The sequence below is a fragment of the Miniopterus natalensis genome, chromosome 8, assembly GCF_054644295.1.
Source record: "Miniopterus natalensis isolate mMinNat1 chromosome 8, mMinNat1.hap1, whole genome shotgun sequence".
In the NCBI taxonomy this organism is placed as follows: domain Eukaryota; kingdom Metazoa; phylum Chordata; class Mammalia; order Chiroptera; family Miniopteridae; genus Miniopterus; species Miniopterus natalensis.
The window spans coordinates 60,553,490-60,563,435 of NC_142088.1; positions in this window are offsets into that span (position 1 = coordinate 60,553,490).

A 9,946-nucleotide genomic window follows, 5' to 3' on the forward strand; every position below is an offset into this window, starting at 1 on the left:
CTTCTTTTGATATTAAATAAAATTTAGAGAAATGAATTTACCCAACTTAGCAAAGCAAATATTGATTTTCTTATAAAACCAATGCCATTTGTCAGGATTCCTCATCTTAAATATATTATAGTATACACATGATTTTATTAACCCACCACTAAAATAATACTTTATATAATAAAACCCTTTTCTGACTTTTGAATTCTCTTAAGAATTCAGAAAAAAAAGTTTAATATGAAGAATTAATAAAAACATCTCTAACTTTGAAATTTAACTTCCTCTTGGAGTAGAATATTGATTGTGCTGATTATCTACATGTATACCTAACTTATTACCTCCATAAAGATAGGATTTCTTGGGAAATTGTTCTCATTTCAATGGGAGGGTGAGAGAGGAAAGATCTCTATTTGAAAGTTCACAAACTCAGAAAAACCTTGGCTCTATTTTTATTCTAAAATGAAATCAATTGAAGTATGTTATGATATTAAACAGAATTTTAATCAAACTATTTGCCTCTTTAGAGTTGTATACTCAGTTAGATGTTGTCATTAGAGACAATTATGAAGTTATTTTACGGGTAAGTAATGTTAATCTCAGATTAGCAAAAATAACACATTAGATCAGAGGTCTAAAGAAATCTTCTGAAGTCTCAACTAGTCTAGTCTATCATCTCCAGCAGGAGAAATACATTTCTTTCCAAAACACTAACTATTTTTAGAGAGATGAAAACCAAAGGTCTTATATTAAATAAACAAACAAACCAAGAACAAGAACATCAACAAAATGTACTGTTCCCTTCCTGGTAACTATTCATTACAAACTTTCCAAGTGTCTCAATGTGTCATTCTTACTCTTTCTCCTTTGTCCTCAACATTCACATTTTTAAGTTGATAGACATTTCACCAAAGATAAAATTGAATTCTATATTCTCCTTTAAAAAAATATGATAATGGATATTTGGTTTGAAAGTTCTTTAATATCTTCAGGAATCAAGCATGTTAATTTATTAATACCTCAAAGGCAAATACACTCTACTATAAACATGTTAATTTACCAATTTAAGTATACGGACTTTGGAGTTAACTGAACTTGGGCTAGAACCTCAACTTTATCATGTAGGATCTCTGAAACCATGAAAATGAGTCCTTAGTCTAAAGGGAGAGTCAGGAAGGAATATCAAGAAGATGGATCCCTAGGAGACTTAATAATTGAGAATGTTTGACAAGGATGCTGATAGATGTCTTCAGGAGTAATCGATGAGAGGAAAGTTACTGTATTACTCACAAAGTGTGAGTATTTGGGCAAGTTATGCATTCACTCTCAATTTTATTGTCTATCTATAAAACAGGGACAGTAATGTCAGACTCATAGAGTGTGTAAAGCGTAAAGTTCTAAACTCAGTGCTTAGAGCAAAGACCCCAATAATATATATGTATATGTAAATTTTCTTAGGTTTAGCACTTCAGATATTTAACCTATTACACCAAGCCTAAATATTATATTGTTCCAAATTTTGGATCTTTTCAAGCTGCATATTATTCCCACATTGCATATTATCAAAAACATGTTTTTAAATGATTTGCAACTTTCTTAAATATTACTATGTGTCCTGAAGCAAACATTTCTCTAGGGTCTTTACACCAATTCTGTAACACTTCACAAATACAATCTATGATCATCGTGAGGAGGAACTTTGTTAGGCCTAATAATATTTCCTCCATTTATATCTCTTTCTTTCTTTTATAATTTAAATAAATATTTGAGCATATAGTTTTATATTTATAGAAAAGTTGCAAAAGCTGTGCAGAGTTCCTACATACCCCATACCCAGGTCCCCCTATTGTTAACATATTACATTACTATGGTACATTTGTCAGAGCTAATGAGCTAACATTGATGCATTACTATTAACTAAACTCCACAATTTATTTGGATTTCACTAGTTTTTCTATGTCATTTTTCTGTTTCAAGGACCTATACAGAATACGAAGTTACATTTAGCTGCCCTGGCTCCTTCATTTCCATTGGTCTGTGAGCATCACAGCCTTTCCTTGTTTTTAATGGCCTTGACAAATCTTGAGAAGTACTGATCAAATAATTTGTAGAATGTCCCTTAATATATATGTGTGTGTGTGTGTATATATATATATATATATATATATATATATATATATATATATATTTTTTTTTTTTTTTTTTCTGATGGTTAGGCTAGGGTTGGCTTGGGGGAAGTCTTCTGTTTGCTTTTATGTTCTGATTGTATTTTGTGTGACTGAGTTCAAAAAAAGCTGTTCCAGTGTGAGACAACATTTGGGATCATCCTGCCTTAGTTAGCTCTCCTTGTTCACTTTTACTCAGTGATTGAGATGAAAGCTATTCCAACAGCTACTGGAGGAGATGAGATGATGCTAGCAAATAACTATGCAAAACAGAAGAAAACATTTTACATATTTCTCTATGTAAAATCCCTCCCCACGTACACTTTCCTGAATCTTCTTTTGCACCAAAGACAACCGCTCACCACATATCATTTCCCAATGTGGTTCTTTCATTTTGTATATGAAAAGGTCAACCTGAAAATATACATCAAACCTGAACAAAAACATCCTCTTTTCCTATGTAACATACCAGTGTTTGAGGTTTGCTCTTCCAGCATTATTTGTTTAATAGAAATATTTTCCATACCACCTGGTTCTGGCAGAAAGTCAAAATTTGCATTTATATGAGGTAGTTTATCAAATATAACATACAGAAGTCTGTTAAGTACACATTGCATTTTGTTTGTGAGAAAATCTGTTTGTATTTAATGTAGTTTTTAAATTAACCTTAATGAAAGCTTCTGAAAATTGTTGTTCTAAGCATTTGAAATATGCAACAAGAACTGGTGGAAGACATAAACATGTTTTCCATTATATGTTATCAGATAGCCCAAAATTACTACAAAGAAGAATGTGGGACTATGTTAAATTAGAAAGATAAGCAGCATTGAGTTAAAAGCAAAGGCCTTTAGAGGAGAAAAGCGTCTAACGCAGTGAACCCCAAACATCTTATAACAATCTTTAGTCAGAGGTATTTCAACATTTTTAAGTCAGGATGTTACTATATACAGAAACAAGGATTATTTGTACCAAACCTAACATTTTATTCCTCTAAATCTAAGATTTGCCAAATACAGACTCACCCAAGGTTTTCTAAATTACTGAAAAAGGTAATTGGAACATGAGCCTATCTGGCTGTGTCTCTTCTCATTTTTTCACTGTCTTTTCATTTCTTATAAATTGTATTTAATATCTTTTTGAATTTCAACATATCCCAGTGATTTTCACATAGATGGCGCCCAGTAGTAGATAGAGGACTAACAGTTATTTCTAATAGATCATGCTTTTATCAACTGTGGCAAATTCAAGTGTCTTTTAGTCTTGGGCAAATTATTTGCATGAGTGAAGGTGGCTAGGAGGAAATCACAGAGACCATCTTAAAAGGATGAAATTTTAACTCAGGCCCATCCCATCTTTGCTATGTAGAAGGAGATGCTCAGTGTTTTTAGATAGTGGATTTTTTCAATTAAAGCTAGATATCCAGATATTTGTATAAAATCACAGAACTTTTAAATGTAGAAACTAACTTTGAAATATTTTAATATATTGTGTAAGCCAAGCAAATATACAGGGTAGACAAAAGTAGGTTTACAGTTTTTTTGTATGGAAATAATATAATAATTAATAAACAATAATACAAGAATAAACTGTTTTGTGCACTCACAACTGTAAATCTACTTTTGCCCCACCCTGTATATATGTCTGGTTCTAGTTTGCAACCTGGGTTATGAAGTACAAGAAATAATGTTAATTATCTCCTAACTCAGCAAAAGCTGGGGAAATTATTATTTCTTTTAGCAAATATTATATTTATTTGACTGAAAAGCCATGGAATATTTAGAAATAAATCTTATGTTATCCAGTGATATTGCTCTTCAATGCTTATAGCATTTGACAATGTCTGGGTTATGGTCCCTAATCATAAAATTTGTTACACCTTTGATCACAAATTTCTTTGAAGCCACTGCAGTGCTGTTCTGATAGTTTTTTAAAAATCATACAACAGAGATTTTATGCAATAAATGTCATCTTTGATTAAACTATTTAACAGTTTTAGTTTCCTAAGCCCCTCATCTCCTAACCTTAAATTTGTTTATTCATAATATTTATCATATGGGAGCCTAATCTAAAATATATAATGTACTAAAATGATACACAGCGTGTTTAATTATCCATATGTTTCTTCTTTGATGTGCCATTTGTACAAGGCACTTTTCTTCTAATCCGTCATAGATAGTAATTTAGTGTCCTGTTGGTTTTGGTTGGGGCAGAGAGAGGTATGTGAAGCTACGGATTTCTATGCTAAGCCCTATCAAGAAAAGCATTGCACATCTGAGTCTTTTCTTACAGTCACAAAAGTGGAAAAACTTTCTATAACTTACTTCTCCCTTATATCTTAGTCAGTCCCTTCTGACAAGTTAGAAAGAACCTGACACAGCTGGATGGATCGGAATCATAGGCATCTTCCCTCCTCAACCCCAGCCTAACACAGTTCTATGAGGGGTAAGCTCTGTGTTCTTTGCCACTTTCACTATGTTCCCAAACCCTTCCATGTAGCAAAGTCAACATCTTTACTACAAGAATGACGTCGTACACTGATTATTATTTCAAGAATGCATTTGGAGTGTGATTTAATGTGTTTGAGGGAGATGTTAAGGGATAAAAAGGGTTGTTCAGAGGGGATTTAGGAGTTAGATATTCTTTAATGTAAATAATTTTTCTTTGTGAGTCTTTTAAAGCTAAATTACATTTACAGGAATTTTATCTCAAATTATAATGTAAAACCCCTGTCCCTCACACCTCAGCAGGTCTGGGAGAAATTATACACTGTATACATGCAAATGTATAGTTATGTCTATTAAATTTGTAAGAAGGCGCATGCAACACATGCTCATGTATTATTATAGAACTTAAAGTATCACAAAAACTCATGTGACTAACTTCAGAAACTCCAGCATAGTTTTTAGAATAATCTCAGTGGTAAAAAAGTTTTGTCCTCTGTTTATAGTTATGATTTTTTAAAAACAGCCATGTCTGATAATAAAACAGATAAACTTAGATTGGGCCATATACTGGTTTATGGAATAAAAAATTAAAATTAAATTTCTCCATTTAACAAATACCCACTAAGAGTCTATATTAGGCAAAGAAAACAATACAAAATGACAACCTCACCATAAAATTTGCATAGGTTCATGGTTTTAAAGAGTGTAATACTAATTTAAAGGTATATGTCTTGGCATATCTTAACTAATATAGCTAATTAGTTTTATTGTTTTAGTCAGTCTAGTATAACATAAAATGTTGTTGATACTAACATTATTAAGCCAATATATTATTTTATATGGCTATTGTTTAGATAGATTAGTGGCACCTTGGCTAGTAAAAATTTATATGAATTTAATGTATAAAATTTACAGTCAGATAAAACCTGAGTTTGTTATTACTCTTATCAGTGTTTAAGATTTGTCATCTATAAACAGTCGGCAATAGAATCACCTAACAATGCTTGTTAAAAACATAAACATTGGGCACCATTCTGGAATTAACATTTTTACCATCACTAGGTAATTTTTTTACACACAAAGAATTGAGAAGTACTGGTTTACATATCCAGAAATCATTATGATGATTTTATCACTTATCCAGTGGGTCTCAGAAATCCCTCGCAGCAAGGTAGGATTTCACCATTAGCTCTTTGCTCTATTAAGAAGTTCCTATTTGCTAACAGTTACAGTAGAGCCACTAGATTTTCTCTAAAACCCATTTGATACATTTTCATTTTCTGTGAAGCACCTATTTATATCACTTAGTAAATTCTGAGGGTTTTTTAAAGGTAACTTAAACCATAATATCCCTTTCGTAACATATATTTCCCAAAAGAATATCAGGAGGCTAGAAGGTCTCTAAACTGCACATCACTCTGGTTATAACACAGATACAACCAGTAATTTTCCACTTCAGATATGTTCTTAAAAAGTATTTTATCTTCATTCAAACAAATCTTTCCTAAAATGAAGAAATTAATATTTTCACACGTAACCTTTTCTGATTACAAAGAGAAATGCAAATAATTTAATAACATTTGCCTATACCCCATATGGTTCAAATGACTAGTTATTGAACAGGAACAGCTAGCTCTAATCTCCTTCAGAAGAAACATAGTCTGTTAGTGCACAATAGCTAATATCAGATCACTAATAGATTTAACCTTGTAAGTCCATAGATATTTAAAAGTATTATGGTTTGAAGGTCAACTTGTCTGTCTTACTGTAAAAGAAAGGCAAAGAAATGAATAAAAATTAGAAAGAATTAATTCTTCAAAAAGTTTTTACAAATCAAAACCCTGCAGTTTCACACTGAGAACAAAAAAAGCATATTAAACACCAAAGTTTATCAAGACAAATTAGGTCCCAGTTTCAAATTTTCTTTAATCTTTTGCATCTGAACGTTTTTTTGGCCTCATGCTGTTTTCCCTAGTTAAATGTTAAAATGAATTCTAGCCAATACCATTGACTTCCTCCCTTAAAAATATTGAGACACATAATAAAAAATTAATTACTTCCCCTAATTTCCGTGTGATTCTTTAAAAAGATGTAAAATTCATTTAAAGTAAGTAGTGACTTTGTCTTTGAAGATCACGACAATTAACATGGATCAAAGCTTAGGTTCCGTAACGATGATAGCTTATTAGCATAATGAAATTAACTTAGAGACAAGAATCTTTAATAGGTACAACAAAAACGCTTTAATAATACTTGAAGAAAATTATGTATTTGCTAGAAGTACAACAGTTTCAGATTTTCTATCCAATTAATAAGTTATTAATTAACTCCTTTTCCAAACAATGCACACTTTAAGTTAACATCTGCCCATTGGAATATTCTATCTATTGTGCTTTATTTTTTGGAAGGATATAGCAGTTTTGTCAATGATACTTTGAAATTTCCTAATTATTAAGATCATTCAGGTTTATCTTTCCATACTATAGATCTAATATTTTATCATTAAAATAAAAGAAGGCTTAATTAATATCATTCACTGAGAAGGGAATGAAGATGTCAATATATGATTGCATCATGGTTGGTAAGTCATACTTCAAATCTTCATTTCAAGGGTAAATATTTTTCAAACAGCTTTGGGGTACCTGAAATATTTGACCCATTGTTTCAACCCAAGAAGAAATAAGTTATTCATTAAAAGTAATATTTTGATCTGAGGGTACATGTTGGAAACCACTTGGATTTGAGAATAAGTAAAATAATGCTTTATTTTGAGCATCAAGTCTTAAAAGTTATGCTGTTAAAAATGCATTTTGTCATTTATTTAATCATTTGTTCATTAATCTAATGTTTATTGAGCACTAATATTTGCTGAGTGTGCCATGCACTAGGTATCTCCTAATATTAAAAAGGTGAAGGGTTGTGTTGTGTTAGGTGGTGTTCTCACTGTTGCTTATGTTATTGTCTGAGTTAAAAGGTTGATTTTATCTTTGTCCACACAGCAAAAATAGGTCTTCTGCCTTGGTTCTCTTCCTCTGTTATACCTGATTATCTTACTATCATTCTGATTGACACAAGCAAGCATAATCCAAAAGCAAAAACAGAATTTAACAAAAGACTGATTTTTTTTTTCGTATTAAATAACAGAAATTTCTCCCTACTGGGCTCCCTCATCCCATTTCCTAATATCCCTTCCTCTAACATATCCAAATAGGAAATCTGTGTTTTCCAGTTCGTATATGTTTGTAATAGTCTCTCTAAAAATATTCTTCTCTGAAGCCAGAAATTAACAAATAGCCCAAAGTTATTAAGTGACCCCTAAACCACATCAGGTTGGTCCCTTTTATATAAATATCAGGTCCCTGGCTGCTTCTCTTTCCATCTGATCAGCTGCATGTCTCTGCCCACCGAGCTGCTCCGTAAGCCAGCCCTTTCCTATCAGATGAGGGCTGAAACAGGGTGTATAGACATAGGGCTCACAGCAGACATACAGACAGAAATAACAGGAGACACTGAGGACATCTTTTTGAGATGCTTTCAAATGTAACCGCTAGAATAGATTAAGTTATGGTTGAGTGAATTCAAACAAACAAACAAAAAACAAAATGAAAAAACAGCATATAAAACCTATTTCTTCTCCTTTCTTTTTTTTTTTTTTACAAATATTTTGTACCTTTATCTTTAAACTTTCCAAATTGTATCTTCTATATATGGGCCCTTTTTAAAGGTATCATATCATACTACTCAACTATTTGGGGAGGGAATATTTTTCTTAAAAGCATGTTTGTCTTTAAACTATAGTAAAATTAAATATTTTACTATATTTGGAGAAGTACCCTGACTTCTCCCATCTTCCTGCCCTTCAGTCTCCCACCAAAATCTCCAGCTGGCCAAATTTTATTGGAAGTCCAGTGGACATATGAGCCTGGAAAATGTAGTCTGCAGGGGTCAGCCAGCTTGATTACTGAGCAGAGTAAAAGAAAGGCCCAAAATGAATATGAGAATGGCACAATTTTATTAATAACTTCTTCTTATTAACCTCAGGGATAGACATACCTTGTTTTATTGAGCTTTGCAGTATTGCACATCAATGATACCATGTTTTTTTTAACCAAATGAAGGTTTGTGGCAACCCTGTATTAAGCAGGTCTATCAGCATGGGTTTTTCAATAGTGTTTGCTCACTCTGTACCACATTTTGGTAATTTTTGCAACATTTCAAACATTTCCATTATTATTATATTTGTTATGGTGACTGAAATCAGTGGTCTTTGATACTACTATTGTAATTGTTTTGGGGTGCCACAAATCTCACCACGTAAAACTGCAAACTTAATAAATGTGTATATTCTAACTACTCTACCAACTGGCTGTTCCCTCTCTACCTCTTTGGGCCTCCTTGTTCCCTGAGACACAAAAAAGAATGAAATTAGACCAGTTAATCATCTTACAATGTCTTTAAGTACTTAAGAAAAAGGAAGGGTCACATGTCTCTCACTTTAAGTCAAAAGCTAGAAATGGTTAAGCTTAGTGTAGAAGGCATGTTGAAAGCCAAGACAGGCAAAGAGTTGGGCCGCTTGCACCAAGTTAGCCAAGTTGTGGATGCAAAGGAATAGTTCCTGAAGAACATGAGAAGTGCTACTTCAGTGAGCACATGAATGATAAGAACATCCTTAGTGAAACATCCTTAGTGCTGATTTGAAGAAACTTTTAGTGGTCTGGATATATCGAACTACCTATGATATTTCCTTAAGCCAAAGCCTAACCCAGAGCAAGGCCCTAACAGTCTTCAATTCTATGAAGACAGAGAGGTGAGGGAGCTACAGGAGAAAAGTTTGAAGTGACCAGAGGTTGGTTCAGGAGGTTTAAGGGAAGAAGGCATCTTCGTAACTCAGAGTGCAAGGGGAAACAGCAAGTGCTGATGTAGGAGCTGCAGCAGTTATCCAGAAGATCTAGCTAAGATAATGAATGAAGGTGGCTCCATTAAGCAACAGACTTTCACTGCAGATGAAACAGCTTTCCACTGGGAGATGTCATCTAGGACCTTCACCACTAGAGAGGAAAAGTCAATGCCTGGCTTCAAAGCATCAAAAGTCAGGCTGACTCTTGTTAGGGGCTAATGCACCTGGTGCCTTTACATTGCAGCCAATACTAAGTTACCCTTCAGAAAATCCTGAAGCCCTTAAGAATTATGTTAATTCTACTCTGACTGTGCTCTATAAATGGAACAACAAAGCTTGGATGACAGCACATCTGTTTACAACATGGTTTAATGACTATTTTAAGCCCACTGTTGAGACCTACTGCTCAGGAAAAAAAAAAAAAATTCCTTTCAAAATACCGCTACTTATTGACA